We start from the raw sequence: 19,584 nt of genomic DNA on the forward strand, positions 1-19,584 counted from the left end.
TGTACAACACAAACACAGTGGCACTTGTGGACTTCTGTAACTTCGTAACCGACGTCGTCGTCGTCGTACAGTAGAAACGAGATTATCACTCCGCCACCAGAGTGAAGAGGTGTGCACATCTTGTCGTCGTACACGCCATTTCCGTGCCGGTGTCCATCCACCACTCACTCCCCGGGCAGCTAATTCTCTGTCAAGACACAAAAGGGGTTCGTGGAGGTGACTGAGATGAATCATCGACGGGCCTGGTCGTGGTCGTCGTGCTCTGGTACTAGATATGCAGCAGCAGAGAGGAAGCTGAATGTCCCTTTCCTGCTCAGGCCCTTTGGCAATGCGATATGAGCATTAAGCCGCACGTACGAGCCGGACTCCGGACGCCGGTGAATGTTGTCGTCGTTTGGGGTCATGCCTTTGACCTCCTCATCCGGTGGCAGAGTTGCGCGTCCGTAAGCGTTGCTTTGGAGGCAATAAATTGTGATTTTATCTTCTTCACACGAGGTACAAGGTTTTGAAGCTCGCTTTTCGCTTGTCCAGCTTGTGGTCCATTTGTGGTGTTGGAGGATGATGGAGGACATTTGGTGAATAACTAAAGAGCAGCTTCACCATTTTGTACTTGACACGGTGCAACATTAGTATGAAACGACGGAGGAGGCAAGGTCTGCTCGTCATGTTGCCGCCAGTCCCGGGCTGGGGGAGGACTCATTTGTCGCCACTGGCAAGAAGTGTGTACACGGATATTCAATTCGCAATTGTCGCGCCAGAATCACTTCACCGATGACGGTGACAAGCACGACGAGCACTCGCCATGTCGGGAAAGAGTGCAAGAGAGAGTAAGAGAGAGAGCAAGCGAGAAAGCGTCTGAACGTATGCCGTGCATGGCCAATGCACTTTCTACGCGGGATGACGGATTGTCGTGCTCCGTGGTCCGCGAGTTCATCTTTTACGCGCTCCTCATCATCTGTCGGCCATTAAACTATCGCATCAATCACGGTGGTGATCTGCATGATGCCACTCGAGGAAACTCGTGTATCTGTCCGATTGCGCACCCGTTGACTCATCTGCACTCTGCGAAGACGTGCTGGCCGACTTGGCGACGAAATCTGTTTATCTAAACAACACGCGCAGCGCGCTGCAAGCAGCAAATAATCGTGCCATGGTTTTTTGTGCGCCGTGATTTCTCCTTTTTCACGGAAGTGATAAGAATATTGAAACAATTGCCAATGATGAAGAGCGCACGGAGGAGGGAGGGGGGTTGCGTGATGGATAATCTTCCTATTAGCACGCGAACGGCACGCGAATTCAGTGCCGCTGGCATGAGACGACATACTGCTTTGGAGGACACCGTGGACAAATGGGAATCGGGGGACGCACTATGAGGAGCGGTAGATGCTTATTATGGTTGTGCGAACAACAGACAGAGTTACGCGGCATCTTTACCGCGTTCCATTCTTCAATTCGCTTTAATTTTTACTTGTGTACATTTCTGATTTACATTTCTTTTCCCCCCCCATTTCGCACAGTTTTTATTTTGCGAACAGAACAGAAAAAAGTGAAAAAGCGAAGTTTTCTCATCAGAATACATTTGTGTTGTGTCGCCTGTTTGTTGTGTTGGCCCCATCTTTTGGGGACACTCCCCACGAGGGAAATCATCATGATGATGGTGGTGGTGACAAACCGGGCACAAGGCACAATGGTTCCCTTTTTCGGCGAAACTTTAGCGCAATGAAGTTGTAGCACCACAAATTGTTGCAAATGCTGGAACATCTATATTTGCAATCCAAATAGCGATTATGATTGTCTATTATGGAGTGTATAAAATGTTTAAAATGTCATGAATATTTATATAACGCTTGCACAATTCCTGAATCAGAGTACTATTTGGTATTATAAATGCTCTATTAAAAAAAAATGGAATCTTTAATACAAATTAACTTAAAGCGGTACAACCAGTTAAACATTGATTACTGGTTGTATCTTGATGCTATTTTCACAAACATGATTCTACAATTAATAAGACTACTTAGATATCATTTATTAGGACTTACATAAATATCGATTGCTTGATCATTTGTATCAATTCCCCTGCAACGAGTATTACTCTGCAAAATATATAAAATACGCTCGTACTTGATCATACCCCACTGTTCAAACACTTCGCTGTTCGTGCCTGCAGTGCGTTGGCAGTTATCGCTTCTTCGCATCTTCCGCCTTCGAAAAACGGTTCCGTCGGACCTGGACAGAATCATTAATTTCAATATTCTGCACAATCAGTAAAGGACACATTGCGGATCTAAATGATCTTCTTCGAGTGCCGTGTGTCCGCTGTGCCCACGGGAACCAGCCAACGCCACTAACGCTCTTGCTCGTGCCACAACATTAGCATCCCTAAGCGCCTCCTCCGCCATCCCATTTACTGTCTATCGAGCATTCGAAATGTATTTACGCCCGTGCGATCCTAGGACTGGGCAATGAATGGAGGTGAAGCAGCATGTCTAGGATAGAAGCGTTTGGCCACTTTTTCTACGTACGAAGGCTCGCAAAGAGAGTGCGAAAGCAAGGAGGGGCCTCTGGAAGGTGGTGGCTAATGTAGAAACTTTTCCCACAATTTCCCGCCCTAGCTGGAAGCCCGGGCTGGAATGTCCGGGAAGGGCAATCCAGTCCAATTCGTTTACAATGAAGATGTCGCTCTCCAGTTCGCGCCACGTCGTGTGCTGTTGGGAGTTCGCGTGCCCTGGATCGTGCCACTTTGGCCAATGACCTCGCCACCATCCTGACGGAGGTGTAGTGAGAGAAAACCGTCCATCACGGCTCTGCTCGTCTCTAGTGATTTCCTTTTTTTTTCTCCACAAAATGAGATACACGCTGCATTCAATCCCGACAGGAAAAGGTTCTATGAAGAACTTTAAATAAGGCGATGGCTGCTGCCAGTCTTTTGCAACACGTCGCTCACGAAGTTCGTCCCTTTTTCAAAATGGAAAATTCCTGTTGTCCATCCAGACGATGTCAAGAGTTAGTTACCCGCAAACGTCTGTCGTTGTGTACAAGTCTTGGACTTGGAATCTAGGTGGACTTCGAACAGGTGAGAACAAAACGGCGTGACACGCGCAGTATCATCCATGAAAGATGTGCACAGAGCACAGGTTGTGTGTGTGTGTGTGTGTGTGTGCGGGGTCTCGGGAAAGTTAACCATTGAACAAATATGCCGTAACAATTTACAGAGTACCACCGGTACCGGCGGAGTCGGGGAGTCCCTTTTGGAGGCGACATCGTTCCGAGTCGTCAAACTTAACGACCCAGATTTTTATGACGTGATTTATTCCCGGGACCGGGGGAGGGCTTTAATCGTGGCTGCTGCTTTTGTCCCTTCCTTTCCACCTTCTCGGCTCAGAAAAGCTCACGGGGAGATTGTGGTTATGTTGCACCGCAGCACCGTTCGACGACCGCGCTGTGCACGCCACTAGAATGCATCATTCGAGTTGCGTTCGATGCGGGTTCGAGGACTGGTGTGTGACATACCTGTATAAACCCCCGGAGACGCAGACGCAGACGCGCAGACGTAGGGAAGCTGCATTCCGATGGCAACGAAACCGGTTGATCTTTATCTGGCATGGCGTGGCGTTCTCCTCTTCGACTGATCCCTCTCCTCGCTCCATTAGTCTCTTCTCGATCGTCACGGCAACGATGGCGACGACTGGGATGGTTGGTTGGCGCTGCATGAATCATAGATGCAACGTGTGCACCACGGGGACGGAGGGAATCGGGATAAGAAAATGTTCCTGGAATCATCGATGCCGCGCGTATGTCGTGCCCATGTCTCAACTGTACCGAGGGTATCCCGGGGGCACCATGGTCCACGATAGTTGTCAATGGACCAGCTCCAGCTCCGCTGTGGTCCATTTCCATTTTACGGTTCCATTTGGAACCGAATTCTATCGTGTCTATCGGGGGAGCGTTGATTGTTGTCGCCATCTTGATTGAATTTTTGGGTCGTTAACACGCCGGGGAGTGGTCGTTTCTCGGCGCACTGACTGACAGCGCGAGAAGTTTTTGAGCCTTCTGGTCTTAAAATACCCTGTTAGGCTTTGTGTAATCCGGATGCAGAACGACGGGCCTGAAGGAGAAAGTAAGTTGACTTCGGGATTGGAAACCGAAAACCTTAAAGAGTAGCTCGTACCGTTTGGCAGATGGACTCGTTTCCACTTCTGGGAAAATGGCTTTACTTGTGTGTGGCGTCCCGGCATTACCATTACGGTAAAGTTCTTTCTAAATCCTTCAACAACCAGCACACGACAGTGTCCGATCTAATTTCGATCTCTCTCTCTCTGGCCCCGCAAGTAGGACATTGCTCGCTCCGCCATTTTGGTACAACGTTGGTCCATAGTGTCTGTGGTATGGCAAATGGTCTTCCGAACCGAAGTGATTCAGGGTCTTGAGAAAGGGTCTGTGGAATATGGTCAGTGAGGGCCAATGAAATATTCATATTTCTCGAAGTATGTTCCGGGGCCATGACCGCTGTGCGCTGAATAATCCAGCAGGACGCTCTGCTCTGACGGTCGCAAATCTCGACCTCGACAAACTCGCCACGGAAAGAGATTATTTCGTTCCATTCCACCAACTTTCACTATCATCCGGATGTGGAAGGATACATTTTTAATACCCGCCAACATACTCGAAAACGAAGCTCCCCATGGCCGCAGTGCTAGGTCGTACGTCAGAATGATGTAAAGTCTGGTGGTGGAGGGGCGAGTGAAGCATCTGCAAAATGTTTTCCTAAATTTCTCAAAAAGCGGAATAATGCGAAGCGCAAATAACTGACGCAAATTGATAAATTGATCATAATGGAATACTCTCACTATCTCTCTCTGTCTCTCCACCGAATGTATCTGACTGGACTGAGGAGAAGTCTCCATTAAAGGAGGATCGCTATGGGATAAAAATAGACACCGACAGGACAGGGTATAATGCCACTAAACTCGTTTATCACTTCGTTCTCGTTCCGGGCTGAGGAAAAATTTTAATGTCCCTGCGAGCAACGAAAGCCATCCAGCGATTCCCACGCCCTCAGCGCACGGGACCACAAGACGCCAGGAAGTCGTCATCCTTTTTTCGATGGGGGCTTGGGCTGGAGAAAGAAATGTGATATCTAAATATTTGACTATTCCAATGGTATTACGATGTGTCATTAAGGCTTCGAAAAATACATACCGGAGTAATACTAGCCCCGAACACTCACTCTCTTCTGTCCAACGTTATTACACTCTCGTTAGTGCGCCAGTGTTAGAGGGAAGAGCATTGGCCTGGCGTATGCGTACAAGAGAACGCCATTTATTTGGTCTACATTCCAGCACACACACACACACACACTTACAGTTTCATCCATCCAAGAGGACAACGATTTAGACGATGCGCACCCTCTGAAGAGCAAGAAGAGCGCCTCGACAGCTGTATGCAGCCTCGTTCAAGAGAATCATATTCCTGCTCTGCAACAAACAGCTGCCAGGTTGAGGGAAACAAGGTCCCGCTCTCTCGTATCCACTCAGATGCCGCGCGCCACGACGGAGAATATCCGTTTCCGGTTACGCCATAAAATGCTAACGGGCCAATGTTATGTTCCTCTGCGCGAGCATCCACGTTTTTTGTTTCTTCGCGCTTCGCGGCTTCCAAGCAGATGATATTACGCAGCGAAAACATGAATCATTGTGACACCGATAGTAGTTTGTGCATCCTCTTCACACACACCTACTGCATCATGGAATGGCCCAGCCGCGCATTATGGCTAAGTTCTGGCTTCCACACCGTAACACATCGTTTTCAGTTGTTTGTCACTCAAATGGTACTCAATGCAATACATGACCTGCAAGGGTCGCAGGTCGCTTTCTTTCCCCAAAAAAAAAAAAACCCAGAGAAACCTTCAACCGAACGTGCGCCCTTCACCGTGTTTGGCCTTGATTTTCGGGGTTTCGGAGGTTCTCCGGCCGGGACCATAAACAAACTCCCGCACAAAACCTCTCTTGGCTTTGGGCCATCTTCGGTAGGCAAGGGGGAACAGAAAGCGATGGTTTTTCGTTGTAGCGTTTCGTTCGTTCGCCTTCCGGAAAGGAACCGGATGTTTCGGCCCCGTTGATGAGGTGATAGGTGATGGTAACCGGGAATGATGTTGAATTCAGATAAAGGTCGCCGATCGCTGCAACAGTTCTTCAGCTTCTGGGCGACCTTCTGTCTTCTGTTCTTATTGCTGCTGCTGCTCGATCGTCGATTGAATCCCGGTGCTGGACGGAAATAGAAACCATCACTGAACGGTGAGGGAAAAGGGGAAGGGATCCAGCAAATGGGAAAGGGGCAGACACGTGTAGCGCTCATCCTTATGGTACCTGTTTGGCAGCGAGCCAGCGAACGTCGCGTCGATGAATGCGCGTGTGGCTTTGGTAAATGTAAATTTAAATTACTCGCCGCAAATGTGTAGCTCGTGCGCATTCGTTTGATCTACTTGGAATCGGTTTTTTTTTTTCACTGATAAGTCGCACTGTTTTGATATCGTATTCGATAGGAGGCCGTTTATCAGTTGCAACCGCGGCGTGTAAACAACCAAATGATTAATCATAGTTTGCACCATAAATACCAACACTTTGTGGTGCCGGTTTAGAACTCTCTAGAAGGTGCTTTTTTGGGCTGCTTGTTATGTACAGGAAGCATAACTAGTAGCGCGTTGTTGGTGGTGGTGTGATTGATGGTTGTTTCCAGTCTACGTCTTATCAGCAGCAGCAGCAGCTCAGCAACTTGGGTTCAAATGTTGGCCTCTATTTTCGAGTCTCTCATTCGCTTCTAGACCACAGTTAGTCAAGACGTCAAGAGCCAGTAAACGACAAAACAGCGGATAACCTAGTTTCTTTCTCTCGTTGAGTCGTGCACTCCCACTGGAAGAGAGAGAGGAAAGCCTCCCTCTTCATGTAATGCGCGCCTCTCGGCTATTACACAGCATAAGTGTCGCGTGTCTAGCGAGGCCGAAGAGGAACCTTCTCCTCCAGCTGTGGCTCAACGCATTTGCAGCGCATAATGTACGCCAAAAACAACGGGTACACGCGGTGCGAACCTGTTGTGAGGCTTCTCGTGACGTTATTATGACGCACTTGAGGTTACCCGTCTAGTCTACCTAGTCTACGTGCCCCATGCCGTTGTAATTGCACCAGCTATTATGTCATTTTTGATATTAAATAATTCATAACCACCGCCGTTGGTGCCCAAAGGAGGAGGAATGGGCATTTAAAGCGCGGCTGGAAACGGTACCGTGGGGGCTTCACGCTTGGTGTGGCAGTCTCTTCGCTAACACCAGCTTTGGCTTAAATCCAGCGAGCACAGCTGCTTGTGTCGTGCTCTCCTGTCATTTGAGCTTTGATTCGATTCGTTCACTATTAGAGAGCGTCTTTGGAACGCGTCTGGAAGCGAATTTGCTACCGTGCATCGCTGAAAGCATGTCACGTCTACTAGGGTAATAAGGGAGTAATTAACGCCATGAAAGCCATCCCAGCTGGAACAGGGACCGTCCTCTTACTTCATTCCTTTGAAGACGTTTCGCTTCATCTTTACATCTTTCTGACTCGCAACACCACCACCTAGCACACCGGCAACGTAGACGATTAACCCAAAATCTCTTCATCAACCGGCAATTATAAAGCGATTTTTGTCTCAAAACCAGCGAGCGAGAGCTGCATAAGGCCACCGTCTGTCTTCTCTTCCGTCGAGACGGGGTTCAGTCATTCAAACATACCGTTTAAGGCTACAAGATCGTGCCAAACACACCAAGGGTGATGGTGAACGCCAAAGCCCATGTTCGGTCAACCGGAGAGATATTTAGCAGCAGCAGCACCAGTACCGGGGGGTCATGACCGATGAACCGCCACCTCCGAAGGTCTTTCGTCCTCACGCCCTAATGATTCGTTCCGGTCGATCTACCTTCGGTCTGAACCCCCTGCTGAAGCTTCTTCATGCTGGGAAACGGACGCCGTCTACCTGTACGATAGCGAGATAACCCGTACTTCCGGTGACGACTGAGAGGACATGTTCTGCTGCTCGGTTTGCAGCTCATTCCGGGGGTTTTCCCAAACCTAAACCCTCCAGGTATGAGGTACGGTGCGCAGGTTGTAAACTTGCCACCTTCGCGCTACACAGCGTCATAACCTGTTGGACTGTTTCCCACGGTTCGTGTCAGTAACAATGACTTCTTTACTAACGCAGGGGAGAACCATATACCATGCTCCCAAAAACCGTTCGCTGTTCGCATGAGAAGCATCTTTTTATCATAATTATTTTATCACTTTATACTGGGACGGGGCCCAGTTCCAAGAAGGAATGCAAGAAAAGAAAGCGAAGAAGGTCCCTCTGAGCGTCGTCGTGTGCTCGCTAAATGACACCCGGATCATGACGCTAATTTCCAAGCGACGCTCGGTACCACGCTACTTCCCATAATTGTTTCAGTAGCTTGTTATTTATTGTAATCGCGCAAGGTACACGAGTAGTAGCGAGTAACGCGGCCCCCGTTTCTTGTTGCAAAGACGGACCGGGTTTATCCCTTTTATCCAGTTAGGTGCAGAGAATAATATGTAGGGGTAACAGGTATGTGGTATGGTAAGGGAACCGCAACAAATCGTGTTCCCTTTTTTACGTTATGGGAGGAACTGGCACTAATTGGTGTTATCATATACCCTCCACGAAATGTTCGTTCTGATGATGGCCACAGCTTTTGCCATTTTTCGAGGATTATCTTTCGGTCGCCGCCACCACGCCACGGAAGATGCGCTAATTGCAGAGGCAGACCACCGGTTTCTGGACGGTCTCTGGATTCTCTAGAATATGGTTCAGCTCTCATTCCGTGTTTGTCTTAGGGTTTCCCGGTTCCAGGTCAGGAACAAGAACATCTTGTGCAGCATCTGGGTCGCCCCAATCGCGCAAATCGACGGCGCTGCGTTGGTCATTTCGAGGCCCTCGAGAGCGAACTCCACTATAGTTCCTTTCCTTTTTGTCTTTGTGTGCCCCCTTCTTTCGGCTCGCAGGTATCAATTTTCTTCGTCTGTTCTGATTGTGATTTGGCAGCCGAAAAAATGCTGCTCGGCTGTCTGTCTGCTTCTTCGGGTTTATGCCTTTTGCGTAGCCACTTGTGAAATGATGATCCCTGTGATGCTTGGCGCGCATCATCCGTCAGAAGGATGAGATTTCGGTTCTTCCAGTCTCGTTCTCTTGGTCGTGTCTCTACAGATTCTGGTTCTTGGTTCAGTCATAACGCTTCGCCCGTTTCGTGCTGTCTCTGATCCGTTCTAAGGGAGGCTGACGAGGATGATGATCCGGTGAGGACTAACCAGTGTTTTCGGGTGTGCTTTAGGATTTGGTTACACGCCCTAAAACCCAGCTGATGGTTATGCTGATGCTACTCATGGCGCTCTCCGCAAACTCAAGACCTCTTGTCCCCGTGTGCCCGGTTTACGCGGAATAATCTCGGAACGAACTCGGTTCCTAATTATGACACTTTTCCACAGCCAACAAAATTGGAATCTTGCATTCTCCTGCGGCATTCTCGAGTCTTGTAAATTGTTTTTTTTTCTTCTCTTCTTCAACACCCGTGACGACTTTGCCCAACGAGGCCACTGGGTTGAACAGAAACGAGCTCAAGAGTACGACTCCAGTGCTTGGTACTATCTCTCGAGGGGTCTTCGCTGCTGCTGCTGCTGCTGGTGCGCTGCCAATTGATTTACAGAATTCCCTTCTTGTATTCGCTTCTCCCCCAACCCATGACCACTACAACCTCTCACGGTTCACAGCCCAAAATTACTTCTCGTGCCCAGCCCGGGTCCTGGGAATACAATCATCGAGCTCATGAAACGTAGAGCATAGTAGCATGAAGAGAAGGAACACTCACCCCCCCCAACAAGTACGGACGGCGATGTGCACCCTTTTGGACACCGAACGATCTCGTAAGATGAATAATTTAGAGCAAAAAGAGTGTGTAGCCGGCCGCGTAGGAACTACCAGTGTGTGTACTCCCGGGCAGCAACCCCTCCAGGAAGGCTCCTCACCCACACCCGGCAGCAGCATTATTGATGGTAACTTCCTGTTTTACGGTCCATCTTCTCGTTGCCCTTATGCTACTGCTGCTGCTGCTTGTGTTCTAGTTCTCTCGTCCACCGATTGTGCCACACAAACAACGAAAAGTGTGTGTGTGTGTCCGGTCGGGGGGACCCCAAGAAGATTGTTTTTCGTCTTCTTTCGTTCTTCTTTCGCGCTTTCGTTACGGTGTCTGTTGCTGCTTAGGCACAGCCCTAGAACGTGGCTTCAGTCCCAACCTTCAATTTATTCCACGACCTCTCTGTGAGGTACGCGACAGCAACAGCGCCTCGAGATCCCGGATAAGGGTCGATGAGAGTGAAAAGGAGCGAAAACTCATTTGTTGGAACTGGAACCGGAAGCACCGAGAGAGGGAGCGAATGCTGTCGATGGAAGTGAAGCTAAACATAATCGTACCTGCTAGACATCTAATCACACCTACAACCCTCCTACAAGTCGGGATGTGGCTTCATAACTTATTTACGGGTCGCAGACCATGCGCGGTAGACCCTAGCACGACGGAGCTTCCTTTCATTCGGGTTTATGTGTGATATGATGGCAGTAGCACAGAGCCTCGGCTTTGATTTCGAGACGATACGATGAGACGTTTGCCTCAATGTTTTGGACTCTCAGGACTTTCCAGGCCACTTCAGCCTCAGCTAGCATGCCTGCAGCGAACTGTGCAGCATCCCTGAACCACTTCTAACCGCGTCAACCCCATTGGGCGATAACCGTTTCTCTAGTGTTTATCTTCTGGAGATCCTTGGAATCCAGACTAAACAGGAAGAAGAGCACCGCAAGTACCGTAATTCCGCCCGTCGTGTCGTGCCTGTCAAGTGTTTCCGGACGCAGGACGCCTCGTCCTTCATCACGTGCTTAATGCAATGCAAAGAACGTTGAACTCTGGTAAGAGCACACAAAAGGGACTAACGTGTTTGGTTGGTTAATTGGGGCGCAAAGCACCAGTATTGGAAAATGGTTTCCGCAAGGATTCGTCTGCTTTCGTCTCGTTTTTTTTTTTTTGCGCCAATTACACTAGCAACCGGCTGCCAGTGATTTGCATTTGCAAAAGTGCGATTGAACAATGTTCGAGAACGAGCAAATGTGGGAGGACGCTTTAACGATGTTTTCTCCTGCTCCGTTTGCCTACCGAGCGCCGGATGTTTGCGTTGTGCCCCCGGGAACGGAACGCAAAACATTGACATCCGGCCTGACATCTGTTCTAGGCCGGACTGGGCCCGGCTAGCTCGAAAATAGACCCGTGCTAATGGTGGTGGTGGGTCGCTCGCTTCGCTCAAGTGGTTCGCTCGGAAAACACATTGTTTCGCGCACAACCTCCCCAATGGAAACTGAAGTTTAAATTAACGAACCCATTTCGAGCGATCGATCACCGATCGATTGGTTCGGTTGGTAATTGCCGTGTGGTAATGCGTGCCTAGCGCGCGCACGCCCGGGGGGCTACCGCTTGACAACACTTGTACAAACATTAACGTCCTGCGGCAGTGGCAAAGCAGTTCATTCGGAAAATTGAGATGGAAAGTGAGTGAATCGATCCAGCCTTGGGCATTTGTTCGGAAAAACAAATTGGTGTAGCTGTTGGTTGGAAGGAGAAAACTAAATTCTCCAGAGCCACCAACCCTGGAACCGGTCTAGCCCCGGACCCGGACGCAGTGTGGTGTAGGATATGATCGCTTCTTGTGTGCGTCGTCGGATCGGGTTCCAATTTTGCCGCCGCCGAAGACCTTCAATGCCATTACCGGTGCTGCGCGCAATGATGGTATAGAGCATCGTCCTTTTCCTGGTTCGAGCGCAGCCGGAAGTAGTCCAACATCTCCTGGTGGTGGCGGCGGTCGTTCGGACGGATCGATCGAAACGGTGTCGGTTTTGTGTGCGTGTGTTGGTTGTGGGTTTAAATGGAAAATAAATACAGAAATAGATGAAGACAAACAAGCACTTCCGCCGGTGTCCCTTGCGTGGAAAAGGACAGTCGTACAGCCGAGGATGCCGCCTACCTCTTTCGCTTTCTCTGTACAGGATGAATGTTGTTACCGATTGCTTCCTTTGGGGGAAAAAAAGAAAACCAGCCGAGATCACTTCATTATCGGTGCAGTAGAGCACAATTTAAATCAAATCGTTTTTCCTTCCTCATCCTATTGGATCGGTTTTGTTGTGTCACCGACGGATTCTCGAATACACAAAATGCCCAACACCGCGTTACACCACGCGGTTCTGGTAGGTGGTGTGGCCACGGGGACGGCCTGGGGGCTGTCAATCCCCTCTAACAACGAAATGTCAAAGCGCCGCCTGGCTTCATGTCGTCGGTTGCGGTCCATCGCCTGCACTGCAATGTGCATTGTGCCATTGTATAAGTCCCGCCAACTGATACGAGGAGAAGCGTCATTCGATCCGTTCCGGCGGCGGTTCTATCTGGCGTGGCGTCACTTGCACTTGCAGAGGCTGCAATCGTGTCCAAGCCAGCTTCTCGCGGTTGACGAAACCGCAGAACGCAATGCAATTCATTAAGGGGAGAAGGGCTGTGTGTGTGTGTGTCTGTGTACGGGAACAACTTGGGACCTGGGTTGTTGGTCGTCGTGACTCCGGTGAAAGTGTTGTAATCCGATGCCACGCGAATTGCGAATTGAAAAATCGGTCCCGAACCGACGGTCGGTCGGTGTCTCCTGTTGCTGCTGGCTGGCTTGACTGCCGCTCCCATTGATGCAGTTTCCAGCTCGCCCTTCTGGGTGGGGTGGGAGGTGGGGGGGAGGTGGTGAAACCGTACAATCGGAAACAATAATATGTTTGCATCACCAGCAAGGAGGTGTACGGTGAGGTGCGTTGCATTGCGGCCACAATTCACCAGTGAGACGGAATCGTTTCCATTCCGCGTTGCTTAGACAGACAGAGGTGCCAGTAAGTTGTTCGGGGGTGCAGTCTGATTGTGGAGGCGAGGGATGTTGTGGGCGCTCTTTGCGTTATTGTGGCTGCTGATGGTGGCATAAGGTTACAATTGACGATTTATACAAAACTTCAATACACAACCCCCGGTGGCTTCTTTACTTGTTGGCGGTTACGAAGGGTACAAGCTTTGTTTTTAAACTGTTGATAATCAATCAATTTTTGTAATTTTTGTATCGATTTTTTTGTAAACAATTTCAAACAGATCAATACTATTTTATTTTTCGTTATCGAGAGCAAACAAGTCTACCGTAAATTGGTTTGTATATTTTTTGTGTCTTTGTTTGTAATTAATTGATTGCAATGTGTTCTATAACATCCAGCATTGGTTTTTCTTTACTTGAAATTTTCTTTCTTAATTTTCTCATAATATTTTCATAGTTTTAAAATGCTGCGACGCATATAAATTGGGTTAATTCATATGATTTTCATCTTTTTATACTGCACATAGCATATGGATGTATGTCTGCAAACAAGTTGTCAAAGCAATTTGTTCTTGATGCTAATGAAGAATGTAAATTTTCAATTATAAAAAAATAATAATCGGAATGATTCATACTGATAACGGTCCAATCGTTTTCGAGTGAAGCATTCATACTCGTGTGCCATGTTTTTCCAAATTATATTTCAATGTCATAGAGCATTGCGAATTTTGCTCTCAAAAACGGCACAGCATGCTAAGAAAACTAAAACACATCACTCATCATTCGCTGAACAGCTGACTGTAAGCAAAATGTTCAGTTCAGTGACTCAAATTGTGTCAAACTTTAACGTCGAAAACTATTATTAGAACTGGTGTCGTATGTCGAAGAACACATGTTTTATCATCCTCATTCGTTTCATGATAACAATGTTGTACTACTACGATGTGCTATGTTGTTTGTTTGGAATGCTTTTCTCTCGATCTTATCACTCCCCGTGCTCCATTTGCTTTTTCATATTCCCGTACGTGCTTTCCTCCAATACGGACAGTAACCTACCTACCATACTAGGGTAGGCTCACATCTAACAATCTGATCGGTTTGTGTTCTGAGAAAATCATCCAAAAGAATCTCCCTTCCCACCATTGATCGACGGCGGTCGGACGCACCGTCGGTTACGCCGTGAAATCCGCCTCGGCGCCGCCGTTCACGGTCAATGAGAAGCCGATCATAAAAACCGATTAATAAGAATGAGAAACCGTGCGCGCCGAGCTTCCAGGGGTCGAGCTGAAATAATTGTTAATCCCGCGAGTCGCAACCGGTGGTGAAACGTCAAACGATGCCGCCGGTCATGAGCGCGGAACGTGATCGCGCGGATGGACGACGCGAACGACGCCACACGGGGACCCATCGATCGTCTTCTCGCGGCTCGCTTCTCGCTCGTTGTAAACATCTTGTAAACCGTAAACCGGTGGGTGAGGACTAGTCCCCCCCATGGGCCGCCAATGGGGACGGCGTTACACATCGTCAATGTCTGTTAGCAGCAGGCCCGATGTGATGTTTAATTATTGATCCCCACTGCACGCACCCCGGCTGCGCCATAGGTCTCCGGACCAATCCGTCCGCATTTTATAGCGTTTGATGATGCATTTAATTGGTTTAAAGTGATGAAAGAGGAACAGGAACAGTGCAATCGACGCAACTTGTTTTGTTGGATATGTGATAATTTGAGATGGAGCAGAGCTGTTAAGTATGTAACGGGACACGATTCACGAATTGGTAGCATCGAACCATCTCTTTGTCTCTCGTTCTTTGGGATCATTTCTAGTTCCCGAACCATATATTCTTTATTTCATGTACGAGGACGCGCACTGCTTTGCGGAACTTTTGCGGAAAAGGTAGCAGCACTCGAAGCACTGAAGAGCTCTTATAACTCGAGTATCGGACCACCTTGAGGGCGCTACGACACTAAAACTCCACTTCAAATGTTCGTCACGCTCGGGTCTGGTCAATCTGTGTCCTCCTTCTCCCGGCGAGGCGTGTGGAGTTGGCCAGTTGTTACGCGAAACAAGTCCAACAGCATGTGATCGATTGCGCTTAGAAGCGCGTGTCCGCCAAAGAGGTGACACAGTTTACGAGCGAGCAGCAGGTCAGTGGCGTTCGGTCGAGACATGTCTGGCACGTTACTCTCCTCCTACCAGCCCCCCAATTCACTTGGCACACCTGACGGTACATCAAAGCGTACCTTTCCGTTCCGTTCCGTCGGTCTGTGTCGGTCTGTCGGTGGCTTCCTCCCGGCAAACACTCGATGCCGGTCAACGCCATAAAGCGTATCATAACCTCGAAAACGAGCGAGGTTGACGATCTGATCGATCGATGCGAACGTTTCGTTTTGTGTTTTTTTTTTGCACAATCGCTTCGTGGCTTGGACGACGCCTCGGATTAGCTGTGTGCAGCACTACAAACTATGTTGCGATGCTGCAAAGTTCAGTGACGGGGGCGGTTCCCTTCTCCGCTGGTGTGTGTGTTGCATCACGGCGCCGCCAGCAACGCGCAAACATCAAACACACGCCTCGCACAGCAATGCGGCGGTGCCGACAACGGCAAGGTCGGACCATAAGCATAAGCGCGGCTCCCTGCAATACATAACCGCCCAGGCCAATGGCCCCGTGCTACGACTGCTTCGAAAATATTCCAAACAGTCTGTCCCTTTCGGCAGGCGGAAGGTAGCATAAACATAAACATTACAAGCAGCAGACACAACCCTGCACCACCGGTCGCTGTCGTCGTCGCGGTCATGGTGCGACGGTGGACATAAGAAGCCCGGCCCGAAACCGACATAAACATTGAGCCACCGTGACAATGTCACACACTTGCCGGGGGGAGCAGGGGAGGGTCACTCTCTCTCTCTCTCTCTCTGTCTCTCTCGTCCGTGAAGAAGAACGCGATAGAAGAAGGGGTTGATAACGAACCTCAATGGTTGGAGCAGCATACCGTCACGCACCTTTCCCGTTGTGGCCCCACGAGGGGAGGTGGACCGTTTTTCTTTCTTTTTAGAGAAGGAACATTATGCAATGGAGGGGACGCGAGGGCTTCGTTCAGAAGCCAATGATCGTCCGACGAAACTTTGGGGTTATTGTGGGCCGCCGGGGTGCCATGTTTCATTATTCTGTTTGTTTCTATTTTTAATCTCACTCCGAGCCCCCCCTTCCGGGGGTCCAAACCCCCTCTTTATGGGCTCCAGTATGTCCTGTTGCAATGTTGCTTGAGCGGGGGAAGGGACAACCTCGCCGCACCGCAGCGAACGTTAATCTCTTGGTTGGTGGCGCCCGAGGCCCATTGTTTTCCATTCGCTTCACGCACCGTGCGTTTGTCCGTTTAGCTCGTTCGTCACGTAGCTTTGCTTTTATCGATATTTACTTGCGAATAGGCGACGACCACCAGGCACCGGCTTTAACTTCGATTATGCTTTCCCCGACGGAGGAAAATTGCCGGGGAAGGCAATTTTCCACCCAAAAAGTAAAACGTGGAAAACTCGTTGATTATTGAACGCATGCTTGGCAAATGGAATTAGGTTTACCTTTTTCCGAATATTCCGATTCTGCACGCGCGCGCGGGGAAACGGGATTATTCAATACCCTTTTTGATGGTAAATCTCGCAACAACACGTTATGTAGTTGTTGAGAAATGTAATATTGATTAAAATGTAAAACGGGTTTACGATTAGTGTTACAATTAACGAATTGCTTCTGCAATAAAGTCGATTGCGTCCGTTGATAATCAGTAATCGATTAGGAGGATAAAACCCCCGGCGAACCATCCGCTCGATGATGATTTCAATGGCCTTAAAGCGAGATTTGGTTATTACCTGGTTCTGGTCGCAAAAAAAAACATATGGAAAGCACCGATAGAATGCACGTCCACAATGCCACCCTTTATGCAAGCTTTTAAAACCCATGGAAGGACAGGAAAAACCACTGGTGGAAAACCCCCGGGACTCGTTCGCATGCCCTGTGCTTTGCTGCGCATTTTCCAATCTCTGCCACATGTCCGGGCAACCGGGCAATGGATTTAATCAAATTGCGTCACAGCGGGAGGTGGGTTGTGTGTTTGTGTGGGATGAATTGCTGAGTATAGCGGTAGCAGCAGCATCTGTCCATCTCTGTTTTGTGAACGCAACATATGTGCCGGCAGCCGGCTGGCAACGCAAACGTACGTCTACGGTTTGGGCAACGAACGATAAAAAAAGGAACAAAATTTTGAATCCCATTGCACACCACCACCACCACCGCCGCTAGGAGTTTATATTTTTGGGATCATCGGGAGCACCGTTCCCCGAAGGTCAGGTGGTCAGGTCACAACAGGGATCAGGTCACGCTCTATTTGTCTAATCTTTGGCGGTCTACCTTTCTTCCGGTTGCGTTAGTCCGTTGTGTTGTTGTAATGCGTATCGAATCCGAACGGAATGGAACAGACGCACGCCATACCATGCCAGGCATGTATGCCAAGAGCGCAAGTAGCAGCCAGCCATCTGTTCCTGATCCGTTCCGTTCGGTCCAGACACGGTAGCAGCACCATTCTGGTTGCAATTCCTGCCACGAACGCAGGGAGCATCTTTTCTATCGGTTTGCTACCGGATAGCAGCAGCAGCATAAGCGACCGCAGCTAGCAGCACAGACAGCAGTAGCATAAGAGAGCAGCCCCACATTGCCCCGTTTATGGATGGTAGAGGGCTCAATATTTGATCTTCACCTTCGATAACCAATCATGGAGGAGGAGGTAGAAAACGGTGCCGCGATAGCCACGAATGCAACCCGATGTTGCGTTGTTCTTTGCTAATGGATTTCCAAGATGGCCAGGTTAGGCCAGGCCAGGCCGGCGCGAACTGTTCGCTCGATCGAAGAGGATGTAGGTTGTACGCAGGAGGGAGTTTAAGGGTCAGCGAAGCAGCAGAAACCGATGATCTAATTTTAGCATTCGCATTATTGTGTCGAAGAGAAGTAAAGAGAAGTTAGTTGGACCGTGAAATTGCTCCAGATTTCTTAGGGGCCGACCGAAAACCGATCCACCGATAATTGAGGAGCAGAGAACTGCACGCTAAAAACCCGCGCTAATCAATGGCGCACCGAGCCGAACCAGTCATCAACCGGTGTAACCCGTACCATTACCTGTGGCAAGTTCGTTTGCTCAATGGACGCAATTTCGGTTTCGCCATTCGCCAGTTTGCGCAGATAGTCAGTCAGTCAGTCAGTCAGTCTACGTTGTGGTCTGACGCTCTTCTTCGCGTCCCAAATCCAGGTGTTTATTTGAAGAACAAACACACACCCACGGAAGGGATCTACAAGCGAGAAAGAGCGTTCGCGATCGTCTGCAATTCGACGAGAACTGTAGACCGATTTGCGCGCGGCTAATTAGTTAATTCGCGACGGGACGAGAAGGTGGATTTCACTTGGAGATTCCGACACTGACCAGGTCAGGTTCGAGAAATGTGAGGCAGTCTGTTGATTGGATCGATTCGATCGAGTATTAAACCTTGCCACCAATGCACCGCAATTGAACATCTTGATATCATCACAGCTGACCCAGCAGCAGCAGCACCAGCAGCAGCAGAAGCAGCATTATACACAGCAGTCATCACAGCAGTGATCTCAGCTGTATACATGCCCCTGCCTTAATGAATGGAGTTTGCAAATTATTTTAAACTTTTCTATATTTAAACCTGTCCATCGCGGTTCGTGCCACGCGTCACACGGCTCGCTCCTCCTTCCCCATGCCCAAGCGGTCGGAGACTAAATTTAACGAAATTGTTTCTCCACGTCTGGTGTGTCACGTCGCACACACGACGTCTTGTGACCTGTGGTCCACTAGCCTCATAGTGACGATTCGGTTGTCGCGTGCCAAGTGTTTTCGGCAGGAGCAATATCAGCTGACACTCGTAACTTTTTCATTTCCGATCCCTTTTTTCTCTTTGCTGGCAAAAAATCTCCCCAAATCCCGCACCGGGAGAGTCCTAATCCACCGGTGGGCCAGGAGCGTCGTAATCATTTTTACTGCCAAATTACCGTCCCTAATCGGATGTCATTCGGGGCTTTTATGATACGCCGCTCGTCGACCGTCGTTTCCTCCGGGGACACCAGATCGTATTATGTTGTGCGACCGGTTCTTCTTCGTCTTCTTCTTGGTCGTCTTCCAGTGGCGTCCCAGAGGGAGTTCCATGCTTTGCTTCCCAGAATATCCTCTGATTTGATCTGTAAGGGCGAGGGCTGTGCTGTGTTTTATGTCGGGCTCTCGATGTGCTTTTCGATCAAAAGCGAACGAAAAGGACCACCCGGGAGTCAGGATCTTCATTGTAGGCGCAATCATCGGCTTCAAATTATAAGTGGTGTATCCTGCCTTGCATCAAAGGCTAATTGACGTCCAGCCCAGCGTCGGTTCGTTTGACCTCCCAGGAAATCCACTCGCACACACACATACACACACACTGAGTGTTTGTCGGTCTCGCTCGGTGTGTACCGACCGATGGCCACAGAAACGAATTTATGCGGCAATAAAATGTCACTCTTCAATTCCTGGGAACTACACACAGAATGGCATTTCTGGGCTATGAGAACGGTAGGGA

General features: G+C 49.2%; 1 protein-coding gene across 5 annotated transcripts in view; it reads left to right on the top strand.

Annotated features, from left to right (window-relative positions):
* Positions 1–19,584, top strand: part of LOC125957972 (uncharacterized) — a 54,528-nt gene that overhangs the window by 13,989 nt on the left and 20,955 nt on the right. The window lies entirely within an intron of this gene.

The sequence above is a fragment of the Anopheles darlingi genome, chromosome 3 (assembly GCF_943734745.1).
Source record: "Anopheles darlingi chromosome 3, idAnoDarlMG_H_01, whole genome shotgun sequence".
Classification (NCBI taxonomy): domain Eukaryota; kingdom Metazoa; phylum Arthropoda; class Insecta; order Diptera; family Culicidae; genus Anopheles; species Anopheles darlingi.